This window comes from Leptonotus elevatus, chromosome 10 (assembly GCF_054856555.1).
Source record: "Leptonotus elevatus isolate MCC_2025b chromosome 10, RoL_Lele_1.0, whole genome shotgun sequence".
In the NCBI taxonomy this organism is placed as follows: Eukaryota; Metazoa; Chordata; class Actinopteri; order Syngnathiformes; family Syngnathidae; genus Leptonotus; species Leptonotus elevatus.
In genome coordinates, this window is record NC_141248.1 from 3,397,862 (window position 1) to 3,422,202 (window position 24,341).

The window sequence follows — 24,341 nt, forward strand, 5'->3', positions numbered from 1 at the left end:
AATTAGATGTTCTGGCACCATTTTGTATATTGGTTTTAAATATCAATTGTAGTACATCAGTAAATGTATATACACTTATGGACACTCTTCTTACCGCTTGTATTTTGCATTTCCCCCTCTCTTCTTAGGCTGTATATGTGGAATTTACACACAAGAGTTCCCTTCTGGAATGCTAAATGGGTAAATGTATGCAGATATTCATACTGGCATCTCAGTGAATAAATTATTTACAATACAAATGACAACATTATTCAGGAAAATTGAGATCAACTAGAAATTAAACTGATTTAAAAATAACCGAAATGAATAAGTAAACACGTGTGACAGAATGAAATACACTCAAATTTCACGTGTGGAAAAGGACGAGTGCTTGTACATGCCATTTAAAATGAACCACAGGCGTCAACCAGGGGCGCCCTCTATGGACTAAGTGAAGCACTGCCCCTCCTTCTCCTCTCACTCTCCCTCCCCCTCCGCGTGGAGCGGGAGCTGCATTCCTCTCCTCTCCAGTCACACGCAGGGAGCCGCGGAAGAGAGAGCCCCAGTCACGCCGTGACCAGAGTGGAAATGTCCCCAAGTTTTGGAATTTAAACCATGGCGAGGATTCCTTCGCTGCGGATCACTTGACCGGTAAGTAGCGTGAAAACTCACGCGCGGGGCTTGTGAGGGGAGCAAGAACCGCAAATTTTGGTAACCGAAGCCGGTTGACGGATTGAGGTTAGACGGCTCTTGTGCTGCTCTGCTCCGCGCGAAACCAGCACCAGCACCACCGCTCTGCTCCTTGCTTCTCCCCTCGGACCCTGTTTGAAAATGTTGGAGGCGTGAAAATAGACACGAGGTCCAACAGGCAAAGTCTTTTTCGGCTCGATTTGGGGGAGACTGAAGAACTAACTAAAACGACACCGAAGATTAGCAAACTTCGCTCGAAAATGTCGAAAAGCTTCTCATCGGCTTGTCATGATGTGTTAGAGGTAGAGTAAATCGGCTGGAGTCATCATTGACTTTTCTGCCATGTAAAAAATGTTGGTATGGCACAACGAGGAGGCTCCCGTAGTGATGTTTGTTGACACGGAGCAGCTAGCCGCCTCGCTTGCTGTTGGAATTCCACCTCCAGCGCTTCCACATCCACGCATAATTACAGGTTTGACACTCGTGTCACCTTTGTGCACACCCACTACTTTGTTTATTTATTCACGGTTGCAACACAAAGCTCCCTACGGAATGAAGCCCATTGCTGGATTCCTCCTGAGGGACCTGCTGGTGTTCCCTTAAACGTCTCCCCTCCACCCAAAATCAATACACTTATTAGCTTTGAAATAATTACAATCGTGTCGGTGCGGCGTTAAAAAGGGGGGTTAATGCAATTTGTAAGCTTTGCTATTCGACTGTAATTGAGCAGGCAGTGAGCGGAGTCTGTGGGTGTGTGTCTAGTGCGCAATGCTTGGCACTGGCAGCTCATTGTCAAGACTCATTGCTCTGTGGGTTTCTCCTCACTCCAGCTTGAAATGAAAAGTCAAATTAGATTTTGCAACCTGAAACATTTGTGAATGATTTGAAGCCTGCTGAAAAATTATCATTCTATTCGGGAATCTGATCTGATGTTTTCTTTTGCAGCTTAATTGTAGCTAGAAATCACAGCAGTGTTCCTTTTATTTTTTATTTTTTTTTAAATGAAGGTGTCTTGCAGGGTAACCCAATGGCGCTAATTTAACATTTGAAGTGCTTAATTGTATTTTTGAAGCCAGTGTGGAGATTTATGCACAACCTAGGAGTTACTTCTAAGGGACAATTGAGCCCATGTTCAGTCATGCGGCAGCACCTCATTGGCCAGATGCCACAGAACACTCACAATCGAACATGTGGCAAATCAAGCATGACAAAGAGTTTATTTAAGTGTTGACATCAACTCATCTCGCCAGTTTAACCTATTCCATCAGTGTCACTTTATAATGGTAGCTAGTCCATGAGGACATTTTCAACTGAAGTTTCAGATGTTCAATGACAAAGTTGTCATTTAAGTTTTTTCCTCTCATTGGTGAATTAAATTTTCTTTAACATCTAACAGTTCTTATGTTTGTTTTTATAAATAAATCACATACTCTTGTGGGTCGTAAATTCTCCACCCGTGGTCGCCTCCATTGAATGTGCACTGCCGCTATCTACAATCACAACCCAAATCTGCAACCTTGCATGACATTTACATGATTCCTGCAACCCAGCCAGAAAATGACAAGCAATTTGCCTTCATCTTGTCTAATTATGATACATATCTGCCCACAATAGAGCAGCAGTGTCATGAATTTTCAAAGCCTGCGCCGTTCATCCGGCCTGTCTGCTGGCGTTGTAGGCTCAATCTGTGATGTCCAAACTTTGGAATTCTTGCTGACGTGCACTTTGCACCCCTCTGGTTCTGCTTTTGTATGGCGGCCCCCCTATCTCCGCCCCCCTCCATTGCATTCCTCTGGAGTATTCAACGAGCAGGATATTTAAGGTCTAATTAGATTGTGGATGGATGACAAAGCAGAGGAACTGTGCTTAAGTGAGAAATGAGCCATCAACCACGAGACAAGAAATTTATGTTTGGGGTTGAGCTCTAGTGTGATTCATCGTTTTCATGTCGGGCCAATATACTGTATGTTATGTACTGTGATCACACTTATGGGGTTTGTGTCTGCCTTTAAAAGCCATCTCCTTTTCCAGTGAGCGTAACTGAATGACATTCTGAACCTGACAGCCTCATCCTTCTCTTTCCTGTGCTGTTCTTCCGACCTCATGCTGCCACTCAGGATATCTTCACGTCTTCTTCCCCTCACGCTCCTGTTTTTCTCTCCCTGCGTTCTGTCAGGAGTGTCTACCTCCCTCCTTTCACGCCGACGCGCGCCACCTTTTTCTTCCTTCTGCGCACTCCCTCGCTCTTTTCGTTTCTGCTGTTCCCACTCTGTCGGGTTACACGCAGATTCCTTCCTTACACGTGAGACTCAGCCCCGCTGCCTCCCCTCTTGACTAGTTCATGTCACAGTCTTTAAAAAGGCCCACCATATTTCCCTCACAGTTTTTTGGGTGCACTTCTAGAGGAAATTATGCTGTTGTTTGGCTCAGTACATGAAGAAACGTTGACAATGTGATCTCAAACCCAAGTGAAAGTCAAGTCAGGGTTAGCTCAGTTGAATGTAATATCTGCTCTCATGTTACATCCAAATGTTATTGTGAGTTGTAATTTTGGCAGAATGCTGGATGGGTGGTTTACTAAACATGTTTACAATAGCTACCAGCTACTTAACTGTGCCATTTAAGCACAAACTATGTATGTTAAAGTTTGTTAAAATTGATTTAGAATTAGTACACAGGGAGTCCTCAAGTTACAGCGGAGTTCCGTTCTTACATTGCCGATGTAACCCGAATTTCGACTTAAGTCGGATTTCCCCGTTAAAGTCAGTATTTACACCAAAATACTTTGTACAGTAATTTCAAAAACATATTTGCGCGACCCGGAAGCGCCGGAGCCAATAATTTTTTTTTTCCGCACGGACATTCGTGGCTGACGGATGGCAGAGCGGAGCTAATTCAAACTTAAACACGGAAATGTAATGCGCCTGATGGTGAGCTGACCTGCTGATGTAAGTCCGTTGTTGGAGATAACAACAACACAACTTTATATAACTTTAGAATGGCGTGATTACTGTGGGAAATTAACAAAAAAGAAATTGCTACGGACGAGGCACGAGCACCATAAAGTCGAAACGACGAAACTTGAAATAACAACATTATTGTTGTCTGAACATTTTGCACAGGAATTGTTTTTGAATAAATTTGTGTTGGGTTTATTAGATTAAAATAGTAATCACCCTAAATGACTGAAAAAAATCTCGATTTTATTTTTTGGCTATATCGCCCAGCCCTACTATAAAGTCAATTCATTAATCGTTCAACCTTCTGTCATGGGCAAAGTGCCCGCACTACTTGCCGACTAAAAATGCTAATTTTAAAAACAACGCTAACAATAAAAAACAATAACATAATGAACTTATCTTTTTGTTGTTAAGCGATCTGTGCCAAAATCTCACAGACACCGCAACGAATCAACACCCTTCATACTGTGCCAATTGTTTGTCGCTGTATACAGCAAGATTAACACCCCATGACCAGACTTGAAATGCGGTCCGGTTCAAATGTTGTCTGACTTAGTGCTCAAAACGGGCTTGACCGGGTCAACTCCAAGGACTATCTCACACTGAGCGACGTGACTGAATAGGACAATTGCAAACAAATTACAGTTGACAAATCATAGAGTAAAAAGTAGCCCCAGATGTCCATGATAGGCATGTATAAATAGATACTTTGACTCCTTATTGCCGTAAAACAAAAATTTTGCATCGCTGAAACTTTTGTTTTAGAGAACATGTGAGAGATTGCATTTCACGAAAAAAGGCTGATTTCAACGTCAAATTAAATGTCAAAAGGTTAAGTTACTGACACATGTGCATATTTGGAATCCTTGTTGAATTCCTTTTGCGACAATACCTCTTTTGTGAAGATTGACCCAGTAGTTCCTGAGATAAAATGATTCAGAGGAAGGCGGCCACGCCCCTTTTTGCTGAAAATGTCCAAATTTGGCAGGCTTTAGTTCCCAAACCCCTGTTCCGCTTGACTTCAAATTTGAGATTTTGTGTTATTCTATTACCATAAACAAGTACACAAAGTTTCATGAAAATCAAACTAGCTTTGGTTTACATTGGGTAATTTGGCATGGAAGAACCCTCTGAATAGAGTTAAACACAATATCTGTTTACATTTTTAGTTTATGCTGTATATATTGGTATGGCTTGTCAAAGCTTGTAGAATCTCCCTTCATACCGAGAAACATAATTTTTGTTGTGTGTTGTAGTATTATTTTAAGTATTATTGTAAAACACCATATATATGCTTCATATACTGTATTGGTACAACTTGGTGGGCACTGGCAGATCTTGTTTTCTACTAAGAAACATAATTTTTGTTGTGGAAGCTCGACATGCCACTTTTAATTGGCTGTTAACGTCTGTGATGTTGCAACGCCGTTCAGCTACGATTCAAATATAGCTAAACTACTGGCTGACATTTGGCCAATCTTGAAAGCTCGTTGCAGAAACCCTGCCCGCTGAACTCCAGTTAAGTCACATTTGGCTGCATTGGTGTGTGCGGTGGGTCGTACCCCATGTACTGGTCTTGTTGACAATTGCTGATTCCCTCAGTAGTAAGGTCCCAATACAGTCTTGCCCCTACCTTGTGTACCATCACCATTTTTCTTTTCCCCTCTGTTGGAGTATTTTTCCTGAGTCTCCTTGGGATTGTTGTGTGGTAGCCCAAGGCAAGGATCCATGCAGCAGCAGCAGCAATATTAAAACACACCAAAGAGGGACTAGCAGCAGAGCTAAAGGCCCTGTTATATACACACACATACACACACATTCACCGCTCGCTTGGTGCTAACACCTCTCCAGTCGACAAGCCCCTAATATGAAATAAACTCACTCGCCAATACCTGGCGGGCCTGTCTTTACTGGCTGTTCAAATAGGAATGACCTCCATTTGGACCAAATGAAGAGCCGGGATTGAGATTTGAGTCAGTGGGTGGCGCTGAACTGCGAAATACTGGCGCATGACTGGCGTCATATTTTAGGGTGAGTGTGCAGGTGGATCCACAGCATCCACCCTCATCAGTGCTAATCAGAAGCAAATTTAAAGGCTACCAAAGCTGTCAACATATTTTTCAAGGCTTAAACCTGATGGCTTATTTCGCTCCTCAGAAAATGCTTGAAGTGAAGCGCATGCGCAATAGGACTTCCCGTGTGGAGAATTTTATAATTTGATCCTATGACCTTTTTCCAAAAGATCCTTTGTACAGTCACCTACTTCAGGCAAAAAAAAATTGGACCAGATAAGGACACAGCTCAAATATCGGTACCCAGAGGAGTGCAGCCTTATTTTTTTTCCTGTCTCAGACTCAGTCTTGCTCAGCCAAGTGAACTGTCTGTTATGTATAATTAATTTTCTCTCCTCTCCCAGTTTATTTTTATCACCCACTTTTAACCATTCCTTCAAAGGACCCCTTCCTTGCTTCCGTCCTCCACAGTGCCTGCTGAAAGTGACAGCTGCTTGGCTAAGGGGGATGCTGTTTGAAGAAGATAGTAGAAAGGTCTCTCTCTCAAGATGATTTGGAACAGAAACATCTCTCTCTGCTCTGCTGACAGTATCAAAAAGGTGCCTGCTAATCTGGCTGCAAATTGAAAATAGTATCCACCTCCACTCAAGTCTGTGTAGGCCTGTTGGGAAACAGGATTTTCATGTTGAAATGGTTGTTTGGTGGAAATTAGGTTCACATTATGAAGCAGGATAAGGACGCAACATCTATTAAATCTGATAGACTGTTTCAAGTACTGTACAGTTGAACTTGTGTGGTTGAGCACAGTCTGTTCCAGGATGGTGGTCTACCACAGATTTGTTTAGAATCCAAAACAATTTGAATGATGTCATGGACAGTTTGAAGCAATGAACACAATTGTGGCTTGCAGTCAAGCATTTAGCAGCTGATTGGGTCGATTTAAGTTACAAGTATGATCACGGATTAATTAAACTTGTATCTCAAGGCACCACCGTGTTTGTTGGTGGTTTATAATTGAAAACAAAGCCACACTAATGCTGCAGTCAGATCAAATGCAAGCTGAGTGTTTTTTGCAGCTCGTTTCAATATACAATATCGTCGATGCAGTTTGTGCCGTTGTGTGCTCGGCGACACGAAATATGCGTTTAAAGCAAAAATGTTGCTTCTTTGACCATTTCGCTGTGGTTTGCTGATGTAAATTTTTCACGTTTCAATAGTTCTGTAATTGAGACTGAGCCACAAAGAGGCAGGCTTGGGGAACGGGAAGCAAAAGTTGGCGTTATCTGGTGAGTGTATTGACTTGTTTACAGCTGTTGAACTGTCAACCAAGATTGCATTTAGCAGCTAAACAACAACTTGTCACCAGATTGACGAGTAATGATGATTTTTTTTTCTTTTGGAGGTGAAGGAGGAAGCCCCCCCCCCCCCTCTCTTCGAAGCAACCCATGTGTAATTTCACCGCGAGACGCGGTGCAACACAATATTTCTTGTTCAGTCTGAACCTAGCATCAGAGGGTGTGTTTTAATCTCATCCTTTGGCATGTCAACACTGAGATTTAGTCACAGTCAAAGTGACAATTGTGCCTAAAGGTGCAAAGAGTCAGTCTTGACTCTGTTTCCTCTTGTGACCCGATGGCCTCAAGTTGAAATCCCACCGCCTTCTGCAGCTTGTGGGCGCAGCCTCTGTGCATGAGGCCCCCCTCACTTGCATGCTAACACTCTCGTCAGCATTCTGGCCATCTCTCCAAATTCCGAGTCAGGCTGGCCGCTTTGCGTCCCCCGCTTGCAGCCACATAAAATCGTCTATCCTTATTGCATTTTCTCTACTGCAGAAGACCTGGGGCTTTCCCATTGATCATCAAGTCACAAGTCCTTCCCATATAGAATACCATTCTTTGTCATTTGTGTTATCTGATTAGGTTAATGTGGCCTTTGTTTTATTTCTCCCCGTTGCTGAGGTCCCATTGATCAAGGTAAATCTAAAATAATAAAATATGGCTTGGTGTATTAGAGTATAGGTCTACTTTAAAAGGACATTATTTCACATAATTTACTGTATCCTCTGGTGGTGAATACCTCTAAATGATGACCTTTAACTAGGCAGTGATAGCAGCACACTAAAACCTTTAGTTCCACATTCATTGTCACAGCACAATGCTTTTATTTTTATTTTTTATGTTTCGATGTTAAAATATGTTGAAGGCTTCATCAGTCATAGCCATGGTCTGCCTTTCCAGGTTGTCCTTGCCAAACACACCAAAATCTGCTGGTCGAGAGAAAGCCTTTCTTCTGAATGGAAATCTGAAGCCGTCTGTCAGTATCATCTGCAGAAAGTGTGTACTTCTGATGCTGAGATATTCTGAACGTTCAGCTGAGGGAGCCTACTGGTTATTTACCATGCTCACGAGAGTCTGTCTGCCTCTTCAGGCATGTTTGGCTTGTTAATGAGAATCACCATGCGAGCGTGTGTGTGTGTGTGAGAGAGAGAGGGTGAGAGAGAGGAAGCAGTAAAATGTGGGTGTGTATTTGCTTCGCGATAAGCAGCGCATCGTCGGTGTGCGCTCATTGATGTGCGCAGGAGGAAAATATACGGGATTCTATCTGAACGTACATGGGGACTCGTGTAAGGGAGCTATCACAGTAGAGGAGATGAAAAGGGAATCAGGCACACAGCTATTTATCCTTGCGATTAATGTTAATCACAAGCAGCAACTCATAATTGCTCACTTTTTTCCCCCTTTTCTCTATCTGTGTAGATTTCCACTACATTTCTTTCTAATATCATCACTTTTTCTTTTTGAGCATACAACCTGCTGGTTTCTGTAGTGTTTACCAAGGGAAATGTTAAATTATTTAGCAACTCTGTACACAGACCTGTACATAAGACTAATAGACAGACTTTTAAAGGGAACTGCTTGGCTATGGAAGGCTTCACTTGAATCTGCATGCTAGTCGATGTCTGACCTCTTTACTAACCATCAAATACTGACTTATAGTAGTACTTGAAAGTATATTTGTATTCAAGTTAATTTTGCAAACAATTATCGGCTTATCGGTTATTGACATCGACACTTTCTAAATTATTGGTTTATCGTATCGGTTGAAAATAGCATTATCGTGCATCCCTACTTTTCATTATATTTTAAATCCTTTTGGATGTTTATTTTTTATTTTTTACATTTAATGCAGTTGCATTTTAGCAGGTTCACACTAAGCATGGAAGAATGTTAAATAAAATAATGGTATATTAATGGAACATTAAGCCTTAATATCTTATTTCAATGCTGTTCAAACAGAAAAACAGATTGCAAACAGTATACAGTGGCTCACAGTTATAAGCCTGAAGTTTCAGATAAATATATTCATACAAATCGTACAGTGTACACGTACAAGTTTACTGATGAGTATTTTCTAAATTTGATGAAAAAAACCTGCAATAATCGATTTATAGATTAGTATCGGGATTAATCAAATCGAATCGTGACCTATGAATTGTGATACGGATCGAATCGCCAGGTACTACGCAATTCACACCCCTAACATTGTCCAATGTTTTACAATAAAAAAAGACTGGAACATTGAAGGTGTATGCTGTTGGTTATGAAAAAAAACTGTGGTACGGCAAAAAATCGCGATGAGCATGTCAGAATTTTGGGTACGGCAAAAAATCGCGATGAGCATGTCAGAATTTTGGGTACGGCAAAAAATCGCGATGAGCATGTCAGAATTTTGAAAGATCGACGATTAGCCAGAAAACTGTAATCCATGCACCTCTGGTTCCAGTGTGTCTTTGGTCTTACGTATTCACATATTCATTAAGGTGTTTTGTAAAATATATTTATTTAATTTTAAAAATGTGAACAGGTGGTTCAGTAGATCAAAAAGAAGCATACAGTAGTGTGGGTTCTAATGTAAATAATTTTTAGAATACACAACCACTTTGCTAACTATGTTTAACCTTCATTAGGCACATTTCCACACAGGACTGAGGAAGGTATGTCAGGTCTTGCCTTGGATCTTGCTGTACTTGGATGGCAAATGACTACTGATAGTAATAGGAACTTGCATGGCTCCTCAGGAAATCTTTCTGGGAACTGGAACCACTACCAAAAATCACAGTGTTCTGTAATATATTGTGGTTGAGATCAAATTCAAGTCATTAAAATTACACATGTAGTTCCAAACTGCCCTGCAGATGTTCTCAAAGTAGCGTGGCCAACACATTCTCCCTCTTGTTTTATTTCTACAGCCTCTTTGCCAGCTTCTTCTTTTGTGCTCATATCAAAGGGTTAAGGAGGGAGAAGTGATGAGTAGCCTGCCAAGTCAGTCTTGCTGTGTGTTGGGGAATTGTGCCACTGCATTGCATGTCAGCCACACTTACTGTTAGCCTCACCTCAGACTAAATTCGGGATTTCATAGGATATGTGGCAAAACAACTCACTAGAATCTTTCCATTCTTAACAAGTCAGTGCACCTTCCCCTAACATCCAAAACCATGCACCAGAACTATTCCTCTCTCCTACCTCAGTGGAAACATGTGCACTAGGACCATAAAACATGTTCCCCTCCCTTTCCTTCCTTCCAAAGCTAGTTAAGAAAAAACACAGCACCATGTTGTTTAAAACGGCGGTTCCTGCTCAAACCTAATTCTTTTGGCAGACTTCAGTTGCCGCGATTCTACAACAGCACAAGTCCCGGGGGGGCTTTTAAGTCCTCTATCCTTCCCTGACCCCCTGCCGAGGAGAGGCATGCAGAGCAGGAGGCTCTGGGAATAAGTACTTCAGGCCAGACAATAGTGGACTGGGAGGATTGGGTGGGGGTATGGATTTTTAGGTAAAGACCAGTAGGAGAAAGATGCCATGGATCTATAAGGAGGGTTGAGATAGAGGGGGTCAAAGGTTAGACTGATCCCTTGTTTAAGGGTGGAATTCAACCAAAGAGGTTTTATTGGCAGGGCCCTGAGCAGCCATGGGTGAATGACTGAATTGCATTGTGGGGGTAGGACATTTAGGTTGGTGTTACTATGAGGCACACATTAATGTCCTATTATGATGTCAGCTGTGGCCTCGGTTTCCATACTAAGAGTCATTCATGTTCTACAGGCCTCCACCTACATACATGATAATAAAAGACATTTAGCAGTAGTTAATATGGTCTTCAAATGTTTCTTAGGACTTATAAACATTTGTGCCACCAAGTCTTTTTTTGATGGTATATTGTTCCATGGCAGACAAAAGGTGACCGAGCATGTGACAAAGCAGCCAGCGAGCGGTGGTGGAATGCGGCAGCGATTTGCCTCGTAGGGCCACTGCATTCCAAATGAAATGGGGTGTGTAACTTGTGACTAGTGTGATGTGCTGATGCGTAGCAACTGGGAAGAGTTCCTTCCGTTCTCTCCGCACATCTTTCTCTCAAGGCTGCCTCCCCTCCTTGCATCATCAACATGTACATTTATATTTTCCCTGGTTTACATTGCATGTAAAGAAATGTGTCCTGGCTCTTCTCTGTAGACACTGTGACCTCACTTGGCTTCGTAAATAAGGGACATGGTGCACAAGCAGCATGACTGTCTTTGACTTTCCTCTGACAGATGTTAGCTCAACTGAACTGAAAACTCACAAGCCAACACAAAATGTTTATTGGAGCAATGACAAGACAGTGGTATTGTGTTTTGAACACACCCATTTGCTAGCAAGTCACAAACTTTTTTGCCATAGTTTCTGCCCTAAACTAAAAATGTAAAATGTCAAAGCAATGTTCGTACGAAACACTAAACGAAACACACTGTGTGTTTTTGTATTCAAGAGGCACACCTCATCCTGCCCTCGGCAATCAGTGCTTCAGTCAAAACTTGGCTGCAGTACAGGCACATTTTAACAAGTAGCCCATCTCCCAGTCTGCCTGTAGGTGCTCCAACATAAAAGCCTTGAGCATTTTTAGATTTGCGGATGGGCGGGAATGGGTAAATCTGAACAAAATGACGACGGAGAGCGGAGACTGCACCTCGGCCAGGCACAGCTGCGGAAAACAGACAACAGAAGAGTGAGGGAGGGAACTTGGCAGAATCGGCACACTCGGAGAGTTTGAGCAACAAGCCAATGATAATGTTGTGACGAGACGCACTTGTATGGAAGGTGGGGTGGGAAAAATATAAGAATGTGGGAAAAGAGGGATGGCAAAGAAATCAGAAGCTGAGTCAAACTTGGAACAGAAGCTTTCACAGCCCCACCATGCTGGCTTTACTTAATTTGTTTTATTTGGATGCCTGCAATTTTATCAGACCAGAAATTTGGTTTCACAGAAGGGGAGGAATATATGTTAATGTTCTGTTCTTTAGACTCAAGATTTAATTGATTAAATGTACTTTGAAAGTCCACTTGTCACAGTATCAATTCCATCCTTGGATGATATGTCAGTCAATGTTGTGCCTTTATTTTAACATGGTTCCATCCATGTGATAAAACTGCACAATACCACAAAAACACAATCTGCTGGGAAAAGGGGGCTGCATAATGATTAGGACTTGGGTAGGGTTGCACCAAAATAAAATTTTGGGGCCCAAAACCGAAAATGAGAAATGCTTGACTGAAAACCGAAACGCCGGAAAAAAATTATGCCAATTTTTTATTATCATTGCATTTAATTAATTAAAATTATAATAATATTATAAAACATTTAGGCCTATTTAGCACGGGCATTTTAACAAAGCACACTATAAATTGAAATGCGTCCACACCAGACATCAGAGACATGTTGGCGAATGGTACATTAAACACCAAACGTGGGGTGAGCACCTGAGCATTTACTGGTGGTGCAATTGCACTTTATAGTCAATGTACAGTAATTCGCACCGGCGGGCACGGATGCGTGCGGTGCGGATAACGCATTTGTAGGCTATTTGGAGCGGGACATTCGGCACATTCACATATTCACCGTTTAAAAATAAATACATTTCTTCGCACTAGCCAATCGGCTTTGGGAACGGACTGCAAAGTCACACAAGGTGTCCTGTACAGGTCTGTAGTCACCCGGAGATAGTGGTAAGTGTTTACTAGTTGAAAACTGTTAATAGCAATAGTGGTAACATTAGCTAAAGTATGAAGCACGGCCACCAGAATGCAAGGGAAAAAGTGGAAGCGCTCGAGGGGCTCTCATCAAAGAAAAAAAGGAAGGCGCTGCAGGAGAAAGAGTGGCTCACCTGTAGTGCTGTACTCGACAGCGCTCTCTTTTTTGACATAGTTTACCAAGTGACCCTCTCCTTCTCCGGTGTGCACAATGAAGCTGCCGGTACTCACAAGGTGGATACTCCTGCCAGTGTTTGGTGTTTAATTCAAACAGACACTCGCTTGCAGCGTTTTTGTTTTTTGCTTGCGTCACCACAACATCCTCTTTCTGCCATAATCTTTCGGCTTGAATTTTATTTCGGCTGAATTCCGAAAATTGATATTTTTGCCATTTTCGGCTGAACATTTTCGGTGGCCGAATATTCGGTGCATCACTAGACTTGGGTTTTTGTGGCATTTTCGTGTTATTTTCTGTCTATGCAGCGAAAACGCCACAGTGAGTGTATGCTGGTTTGCATACAGGTCCGTGCTTCTGGTGTGCAACCCAACACAGAAATATGGTACTCATCAGGGCAATGTTCTCTGTGTGCATGCTCGCTTTTTTCTTCTTCGTCTTCTTTTCTTCTTCTTCACTGATTTTATTCGCAAGGAATCTTGGTCTATGTAGTCACGACTTGTATGCGCAGCTCCGTCCTACTAAAAGAGCCTCAAGCCATTGTAAACACACATGATGCTTGCAGCAAAGAACCACGCGAGGAGGAAACGTTATTTTGCGTGGTGAGTGACATAAATATGTCTTTTAATGAACGTATAGTAACTTAAAAGCAGAAATGACGTTATTTACGTAATTACTTTGTCCGCGCGTCGCGGTCCGAACGGGTTATTCCAATCGAACACAAATGAGCAGGTAAATGGGAGTAGCTCTTTCCGCCACGCATGTAAACCTCGATTATTTTAGAAACCGGAATTCTGACCTTAACCCGAATATTGACTGCATGTAAACGTAGTCACTGTATTTAAATTGATTACAATGACCATGTATATGGGATTAACTGTCCACTCATGCATGCAAACGGGTTATTCCGAATGTTTCAGAAATCTGAGTTTTGACCTTAACCCGAATATTGACTGCATGTAAAGGTAGTTGGTGTGCAGAGTTCCTTTTTTCTGGGCTCCTAACCTCCTTATCAGTGAGCCTGTCTCTCCCCCCTCATGCTGTCACTCTGCTGTGGAGGATGTGATGAAAATGGCTGTTTAATCATGCAGAGAGGTCAACCAATCACAGGGCCCGGCTGAGTGATTTAAGGGACTATTCAGAGCACAGCTGGAGGAAAAGGGAAAGGGAAAATGACGTGGCTTGGGTTTTTGATTGCTGTATGGCACAGGTCGCCTCTCATCCACTTAGCACCGGTTTCGTTTCACAAATAATGGTTTGCGATAGATTGATATTTAGACAGACAGATGGATGGACGGAGGGGGTCGAGAGCATCTTGACACCCAAAGTAGCAAACGAACTGGCTGGTTATCAGACGTGCACACACAGTGCCATTTGTGTAACCTTGTCAAGCAGCGCTTATCTTGTTAACTTTCTTAACCATCACTAGAATACATCACAATCTGCATATGCTGTCTGCAGACAAGACTGTTTTTACCTGAATGTTAATGATAGAGAATGACAGATGGTTGGGAGGAGCAGGCGTGGTTAGAGATTATGATTGTGTTCTAAGTCCTTTTCTACCCACCAATATCCAGTTTATGATTTATCACATGGGTTATCATTTACATCACCTCTGCCTCAAATGTACTGCGGCTATAACGTAATGTAACGCAACACATTATAAGTTATTTGTCTGTCATTATATTAACTAAGTACCATATTAGCTACTTAAGTCATTTTCTTAGTTAATGTCGTAGCCTCAATGTAGTACTAAAATGATTGGGCGTTAACGTGTCAACCCTTGACTTGAGCAGAATCAATAACCTGTACCCCTTGGTAAACCCATTCACACCAACAGCTGTGACCTTTATTCATGTTTTTTTTATCATACAAATCCTTATTGATTAGTTGTCTAATCAAGATCTGAAAGTAGATCACTGGCTCTATGGGAATAGCAAAGAGTTTGCAGCAGTAGTGAATGCGTTATCCTCAGTCTTTGCGCTTGTGTGATGGTCAGGATACTGCCACTGAGTTAGCATTAGTGGAGTACCACTCCAGGAGATAGCTGGCCTATTGCTCTGTCTCTTCTACTGTCCCACCTAAACCCCTCCCCCCCAACCCCCAACTAAATTTCCCTGACCTTGCGTTGGCGTGTGCTGATGAGTGCTGAGTGGATACACTCGTGAGTGGTGTATGCGCGCTCGTGTGAGAGCTGGAAAAACGTGGGCGCTCCATTTGTTGTGTAAATGCGAGCTGCTAATTGACTGCCAGGCACGCAGCCTCTCCTTCAGTGGCTGAACCCTGCCCTCCGCTGTGTCCCAGGGATCCTGCCAGGGGAATTCATGCCCCCTTTACACACAGACATATTCAAAGCACCCTCCAGTTCTCTGTGTTCCTCTTTTAGAGTAAGACTGGCACGGGGCCAACACGAGGATGGTGCACAGCACACTCATCTGCTCCCTCTGTCTGGCTGTTGAGCTTCTGTAATGAAAAGCTCCGCAGCTTTTACGCATCATCACTCACTACTCTCTGACATTCTTTGATACAACATTTATCTCATAGAACACAATGGCTTCTCTTTTTGCAGTGCTCGTTTTATAATGTTCAGAAAGTTTGCTCGTCTTTCAGTCAAGCAGATGGTGAAAATGTATAAAAGTTAACTCTTGCTGTTATTAGCTGGAAAATGCAAAGGCGTGGTGAAGTGTGTACCTGCAGCAGTTATCAGAATTAAGCTACAGTCTATTTAAGGTGCCGTCTTGTAGCTTGAGTTGCTGTATCACTTTCAGCATCTGCTCTGAGCTCTGATGGAACTATAGACTCAAACTGTTAGTTGGCGAGAAGCCCAGATATCTATGTATCCCAGATACATTCGTTCAGAGCTACAGGTACAATATAGCTTTATATAGATAATATCTTATTAACTCTGTGTGTAGGCTATCCACTTAAACATGCAACTGTCCTTTTATGAGACATTGATATAGTTAATGATGTGTTGGTGTTTTTATTAGGGCCAGACCGGTTAATCGGCTGGCTGATCTATTTGATTGATACTAGCTCTTCTAAAATATCATCTTACATCTACTTTGGGGACATTTTTGCCACTCTTCCCTGCAAAACGCAGCCATTTGAGAGAGGTTGGATGGGCGTCTAACATAAACTGCCCGCTTCAGGTCCCGCCACAGTATTTTGAAATAATTTAAGTCAGGATTTTGACTGGGCACATCCAGAACATGAATATTGTTGTTCCTCAGACATTCTTTTGTTGTATTGCTGGAATGCTTTGGATCATTGTCATGTTGCATGATCCATCTTCTACCAGGGTGTAACTTCACAAAGAACGGCTTCAGGTTATGATACAGGAATTCACAATATTCCTCTGAATTCATGATTCCCTGGACTATGTAGAGTTGTCCAGGTCCTGAAGATGAATAGCCAGCCCAGAACTTAACATTCTCACCACTCTGCTTCACTGTAAGGAGAAGTTTCTTTTGCTGGTATGCAGTGTTGACTTTTCACCAAACATGACTGTTTTAGTTGTGACCAAACAGTTAAATTTTTGACTCATCTTTCCACAGAAGGGACTTCCAAAAAGCTTCAGTGTTGTCCAGGTACTCTCTGGCCAAGTTGAGATGGGCAGCTTTGATGCAAGAATGATGTTGAAGAATTTTTAGAATGAATTGATTCTAAGACTGATAGATAATCAAAATTATAGCAGCCCAGAAAAGAACACACAGAGGATCAGACTTTCATTGTTCTAATTTTCCCTGCCTAGTCCATTTTTATGCAGAGGTAAACATTTGGGGACACAAAAAATAACAGACAAACAAAACGACACTCTATTTAGACTGCAAATGCAAAGGAGCAATTGTGTTTTGTATGCTTCCAACATAACAGCAGACAGCAGTTTTAAAAATTACAGGAAGGTTGCCGACTCTGCATTGTATTAATGCATAGATATCCATGATATCCAAGGCTATCATCCAAATAGCGTGGCGCCAGTGGTCCCTTTTCATTCTGAAATGATAAAGCTTGGCAACAATCAGTTCTTTTTAATGTGTCCATAATGATGAAATGAAATGTATGCTTTTTTTATTCAAATAGTTTGAACTTCAATCTGAAGGACAGTTGTGGCTGATAATAAGACACCGAGTCAAGAGCAAGGGTTTAACATCAAGTGTGCTACTTTAGTTCCAGTGACAATAGGATTAGCTGGCAGGCTAAATACGCAGGGCCCAGGCCAAGCCTCTTAAACTGTCACAAGGCACATTTATTATATTTCAATAGTCACCTGTGATTTCAATATGGCTTTCCCTCAGAGGGGTGAGAGAACACCTAGCTTTTTTTTGTAAACTAAAATAAATAAATACATCTAAAAATGTCTGTGAATAAGGCTAGACGGGTTTTCAGTTTCAGTTTATTTCAGTCAGCATAAGAAAATTGCAATCACGACATAATATTGGCCTACATAAAATAAAGAATAGCTGCTCAAAAAGGGCTTTGGCTAAAGCAAAGCTTACAAATGTCGCACCCTCGTTCTTTCTCTTTAGTTCAGACAACAGAAATTTTCATGCAAAAAAGTTATTGCTTGGACATTCTAAACAGAATACTATGAACATCATATTGTCGCTGTCCTGTGAAAAACACTTATGTCTTTTTTCTTTTTTTCTTTTTACGTTTGATGTCTGCGTTCAGTTTCATCCAAAAAAAACATTAAAATGTTTCAAAAAAAGACAAAAATGGACATAAGTGTTGTTCACAGGACAGCGACAGTATGCAATCATACAATAAAACTATCTTTAATTACATACATAAAAATAATTTCATTAATTTCCCAATGGCCTATAATAGTTTCCCTGACAGGGCGGGATATACAATAATTGACGGTTTTAATGCCATCAATATTCTATAACATTGACCATTAATATCACCTCACTTAATTCATTTTCATATAGTATCTTGTAAAACTCATCTTCTTTTACATTATTTTAAAGATGTTTTATGCTTGAATATTTCTTCATTTCTTTGTTTAGGCTCTTCCATATGTTAATCCAAATAACTGATACACAAAATCTTTTCGTTTGTCCGTCTGCATCGTGTTGTGAAGTTGTGTTAACTGTTCACCCCTCAGATTATAACCCCTTTCACCGCCGCAAAACAGAATTTGTATGTTAATTCTGGTAGTCGGTTGTTTCTTGCCTCGTGTTTTATTATTGCTCTTTGATTACAAACTATATTGAAGAATTCTTGACATCTAGAAATGATTGATTTGTGTCTCCCGTATAAAACCTTGTGTGTGGTTCTTGCTTGCTTTTGTAGAGATATTAGTGACTGTAATGACGTTTCGTAGTTTCTCCCCCAAACTTCAGCAAAGGACAGAAAGTATGGCAGGACTAAAGAACAATAGAGTGTGTGAAGTGAGTTGTAATCTAGGATATGTTTGACTTTGTTTATAACTGCAATGCTTCTTGAAACTTTGGACTGGTTATGTATCTTTATTTTGATATTTCAAGCTAGTTTTAGCATGCGTTAGCACTTGCTTCTATAGGCAAGTATTGCGCCTAAGTCTGAGGATATATGAGGAACGTGGTTTAGTTCTATCTTTATCTCGTGTTTATGTTTCACAGCTAGGTGCAATGAGCCAGTGAAGCAGTTAATTCCCAGTGTTGCCCAACAAGTTGGATTTGCAGCAGTAGCAGCAGCAGCAGCAGCAGCAGGATGTCAAATATGGGCGAAGAAAAGAAAGTCACACAGACACAGAAAGAGCAAATTGCTCTTTCCCGCTGCCTGCTGCTACAGCAGTGTTGCAGCCAGACGGGCTGTGTTGACTCTGAGTCAGCAAGACTTGAACCGTGGGCCTGGTCTGTAGCTTGAGGGCTGTCAGTAGCATGCGCACATACAGGCATGGTGTCAGACATGTTGCCTTATTCTCCTCAGCCCTGCAGCTCCGGTACTAACTATAGCTGCTCAGCCAACCACTCTTAATTAGTAGCTGCTGCTGCCCGCCGGCCCTGCTCCGGCGCCACTGTGGTAAAGACCCGGCCCCGTGTCTGTGGGAGTGATGTGAGGCTTGTTTACGCTCTATACCAGTGTTAATGTTTACAGTCAATGCGTGGTTCAACTTTGATTTGTGGATGCCAGTTAAGGTTTTTACTCCCTTATACTGTAAATTGGAGGAGGTGGGAGAAATGATACGATATATCATCATCTTATACATGCTCTGCCTCTCCTTGTGTTTGTAGGGTTAAACTCACTGAAATGTGAGTGAAATCTGTTTTCCCCAGATTCGGGACTCCTGGGAGCACTTCTGTACCAGCCGTTCACAGTTTCCGTACATGGGTTTGGGATATTGTGTCACGCTTTTCTTATTGAGGTTTGTGTGTGTGTGTACATTTGGGTGTAATTGCTGCTTGTACCTCAACAATCTCTGGAGTCATAAAATAGCCCATTCTATACAACCCATGGCTCAAGGTACGAGCTGTTAGTGAGTGATTTTGTCCAAGCCGTGCATAAGGCTGAAACATTTCTTCCAGAGGGCACCATTTTTGTTCCAATACATAGCTGGAATAACTACCAACAGATGACCACAGCCACTGGTCTGCCAAACGGAACCTAAGTAACTGTGCCACCAGACCACCACAGCCACTGATGTGATAATCATGACTTGAGTAACTTTGCCGACAGACCACCACAGCAACACAGTCTGCTGCTCTCAACCATGTTATAAACCCACCAGAGTGTGAGTGAGAGAGACAAGGGGAGTTTCTTGACAAAGCTTACTTTATGTCAGGAACCACATGCATCTGGAGAACAGACGTGATCGAACGGAAACAGCGGTGCATGCAAACACGTGTACATTGACTGCAATGTGGTACTACAGTGACCCATATTAGCCATTTCCCCCTAATAAATCTGCTTATAGAGGAGTTTGATTTTCAAGTGTGCCAAAAAGGCAAGATTCTATCCCTTCTGAATAGACAAGTTAACACTTCACTCTTGAAAAATGTGAAATTGAATATGCTGAATTGGTTTGTGAAAATACTGTCCGCATTTAGAAATTCATTTTCCATATTCATTGGTCAAGATGTAATTCAAGAATGACAACAGTTTACAATTCAGTTTGGTGTCTGTTTGCATTGTATACTGTTCACTGTGTTCAGTACTCACTACTCAGTACTCTTCAGTCTTGAGGATAGGGAAATTGAATCATGTTCTCACTCGTGCACAAAGGTTGATTTGCATTTAAGATGCTAATGTTGCCTTTTGGGTGAGCACAAATGTCTACAGTCTGCTGGTGCTTTGTTTCATCCCACTTATTCATTAAGCTTTAATAACTGCATTCTACTGCCTCATACAAACACCAGTAACCAAAATGTATGTATAAGTCAAAGCATCTAGCAAACTAATGCAAATTTCTGTTTTGTGCAGTTCTTCCACAAAATTGGTCTCGCTTCAATATTAAAATCAAACCCTTTTGAGCTCAAGCTGGTTCACGTTGTCACTGCTAGCTGGAAGAGATGAAAAGGGATGTTGGCCATTGTTGGTAGAAATGGAGTGCACGACTGTGGTCGTGTTTTGTTGCCGGGGGAAGGAACCTTTCCCCCTTGACAAATCACATGATGTTTTAACAAGGCAGATCAGACGAGGCAGATCAGACCACGGAAGCCATTCTGGAAAACATCAAGGGAAGGGTCAAATGACCTGCAGAGGAAAGTGGATTGCACTGGTGCAATGGAGACCGGTTTATCATTCAATCCCATTATCAAACAGTGGCTGTCAAATAAGAGGTCAATGCTCACTTGTATCAATGACATTTTAGTTTTTTGGTTTAATTAAATCTCTGTACAGCTGCTTCTTTTCTTTATAAAATATACCAACTATTGAAGTCACGCAAGACATTGGCTTATCGATTATCGTCACTGTCAAGTGAATGCATCCTGTGTCCAAATTTGGTCAATTTCATTTTTTTCCCCTCAAGTCCATATTATTGGTCAATTAATTTTTACAAATTATTGACTAACAAACTGTTTAAAATGGCTTTCTCTCTTTTTGACATTGCAATGTTATTGGCTCAACAAACATAATTGTTTTTGCTTGATTCTCTGACACCAATGATGTAATATTTAATAAGTTGTATACAATAAAAGGTCCGATACGTATTTTGATACATAGTGTGCGGTACGATTCAAGAACATTTTATTTTTAATGTGGAACAATTCGGTTTGGTTCAATATGGTACGGCTGACTTTGAGAAGATAATGCAATGAGTTTCTTGTTGTCGTTTTTTTGGAATTAACTTGTCAATAATTTACTGTAAATGTCCCACTTCCTTCAAAGGTATTTATCTCCAACAGAAGACGATTCAATATGTATCTGAATATATTTTAAAGTGGAACGATTTAATTTAATGCGCACATCTTTTGAATCAAAAGCAGTTTTCAAATCGCTTTTGTTACGCCACATAGATCCCCAACTCATTTTTCATCTTCTCAGAGAGAGGATAACTGAAATATTTTGGGTTTCTGACTGCCAGTGGTGTCTAAGGACCGGTGGATTACAACAGTTAGTTTAGCTGTCTTGTGTTGGCAAGAATCTAATACATCCTGATGGCTAGATGAGAATGGAGAGAGGGAAAGCCAGTCCACACGTACACGTTAAGTAATCAAACCAGGGGAAATAAAATTTGAGCACAATGAAAGCCATGGGGAGAGGAGTATTTTGACTTCCAATGATTGCATGTCCCAATTAGGCTGTTTATTTTATGCACAGCAATATTCAGACTGAAGATCAAATTTCTTTGTTTTATCACCTCAGTCTGGATTACTATATGGGCCTCTGGAGAAACGTTTCCCTTTGTTATGAGTTCTGTCGTCAGAAAGTGAACTGCCTGGTGCAACTAAAGTTTGTGGTTAACCCAAAAGCCATCGTTACTGGCTTTTAGCCGTAGCATGTCTGAGCTCAGTGTCATTTCCAGCTTTCTTCTCCTCCATGTTTTTTTTCGTCTGAAATTTCTCTCACTAAGTCCTCTCACTCTCATTTCCCTTAGATCTTACCAATCTCGTCTCTCCTTATCTCCATTCCAATATGCTCATATTACTTACTACCTACATGTCTCCCTCTGTTTTTCTTTGTGTCTTTTCTCAATCCTACACAACGTTGTCCATAGAACCTCTGAGGTTCCACTGGCACAAAGATAGCTATGAGGACCAAAACTGCCAAAATTCAAAAATTAATAAATGACTAAAAGTGAAAATAAAAACGGATATAAAAAAATTATATATATATATATATAAAATGAATGAATAAATAAATAAATATATATGTATATATGTATATATATATGTATGTATATATATGTATGTATATATGTATGTATATATATATATATATATATATATATATGTATATATGTATGTATAAATATATATATGTATATATATGTATATGTATATATATATATATATATATATATATATATGTATATATATAAGTATGTATATATATATATACTTATATATGTATATATATATGTATATATATGTATGTATGTATATATATGTATGTATATATATGTATGTATATATATGTATATATATATATATATATATGTATATATATATATGTATATATATATATGTATATATATGTATATATGTATATATATATATATATGTATATATATATATATATATATGTATATATGTATATATGTGTTTAATTTTTGAATTTTATTTTTAGTTTTTTATTTTCACTTTTAGTCATTTATTAATTTAGTTAGTCATTTATTTATTTTTTAATTTAGGCAGTTTTGGTCCATACTGTCAGGACGAAATGTTATTCAAATGGGGGAGCGGTCCGAAGCGTGTCTTGGGTTGGACTCCGCCGTTGCAAACTGCCTTTCATTGACTTCATTGGTCGAGTGAGCGGCTCGGCGAAGAAGGAAGTCTCGCCGGCTTGCATGGAGAGCTCCAGCAATGGACGACTATCTTGTCCACTGTCCAACCCAAGACATGCCTAGGACCGCCCCCTCATTTGAATATCATTTTGACCTGGCAGTATGGACCAAAACTGCCCCCCCCCCCAAAAAAAAAGAATAAATACATGACTAAATAATACATACATGACTAAATAAATAAATAAATGACGAAGATATATATATATATATATATATATATGTTGTTATTTTATTTTTTATTTTATTTTTGAATTATATATTTTTTATATCCGTTTTTATTTTCACTTTTAGTCATTTATTTATTAATTAAGTCATTTATTTATTTTGAATTTGGGCAGTTTTGGTCCTCCATAAGCGACAAGCTCTTTGGACACAGTTTTGGTTTATTCATATTGGCCTGCTTTTTTGTATTCTTTTCACTCCAGTGTCACCCCATTTTAACCCGGGAAGCCATTGACCAAAAAATATTGGCCTCCTGAGCCTGTGTTTGCTGTATGGTTTGTCTTCAAATCCATGTTCCCTCACCCTGTCTGTGTCTCACAATGGTGGTGATGTTACTCGTCTTTCTGGACTGACCAGTAGGCCTGCTTCCTTTCTTTTGGGATTTGCTCCAAGAACAGGCAGGCACATCTCAAACGATTGTGCTTTCTCGCTTCCTTTGGCGTTTTCTGAGTTGATAGTTCCTAATCTGCTGTCCGTTTAGAAAATGACTACAACATCATAATTTGGCCTTTTGCATTTACAACCTAAGAACTATCCACATCATGGACAAATTCTACAAAAGTACTTCTAGTAGTCGGAAGTTGAAGTGGTGTAGCTACAGTATGTGACAGGCACTAAGTTTCCTACTTGCTACTAAGGGAAAACCTAAACATGCACAGACTGTTCTCCTCTTATCTCTCTTCATTCCACCCCGTTCTGCCTGGCTGGCTATCTATCGTTGACTCTTCTCATCTTTCTCACGCTTTCGTTTTCTATTATTTTGCCTTTAATTTGCATCCTTTTCCCTCTTGTCTGCTCTCTATTATACACCCCCCCCCCTCAGTTGTCATTAAACATGTATTTATGTGAGTGAATCTCTGTTGTCTATTGTACCTCTAAGTTTAATGTTTTAAGCCTAGTAATACCGGATGATGGCCAATACCAGAGGGAGGACTCAATATCCATGTAAGAATGCTTCCCGATTGTTCCTCTCATATAGTAGCAAAAATCACAATCAAAGCACGGCATTGATATTTTTCATTGAGATTGGAATAATTAACAATTTAATAGAAATACAGTGACATAGTTTTGACTGTGCCATTGGTAGTGTAGTGTTGCACACAGCTAACTTTGATGTCAGTAGCGTGGAATCGACTTCCACTCCAAGTGACTGTAGGTGTGGATGTGAGTGTGAATGGTTGTCACTGTCAGTCCATATGCAGCCTGTGATTGAATGGCGGTCAACTATGGGAGGCTCCAGCTTCTCCGTGACCCTGAAAAGGATAAGCAAGTAGATATACAGTATGGATGGATTTAAACTGTGCA

General features: G+C 40.6%; 1 protein-coding gene across 1 annotated transcript in view; it reads left to right on the forward strand.

The window, feature by feature from the left end:
- Nucleotides 1-486: 486 nt before the first annotated feature.
- The window catches only part of plxna1b (plexin A1b), a 200,459-nt gene continuing 176,604 nt past the window's right edge, over nt 487-24,341 (forward strand). The window contains exon 1 of the mRNA XM_086086176.1: nt 487-630. The gene's annotated coding sequence lies outside the window, so the exon portion shown is untranslated. The remainder of the gene's footprint in view (nt 631-24,341) is intronic.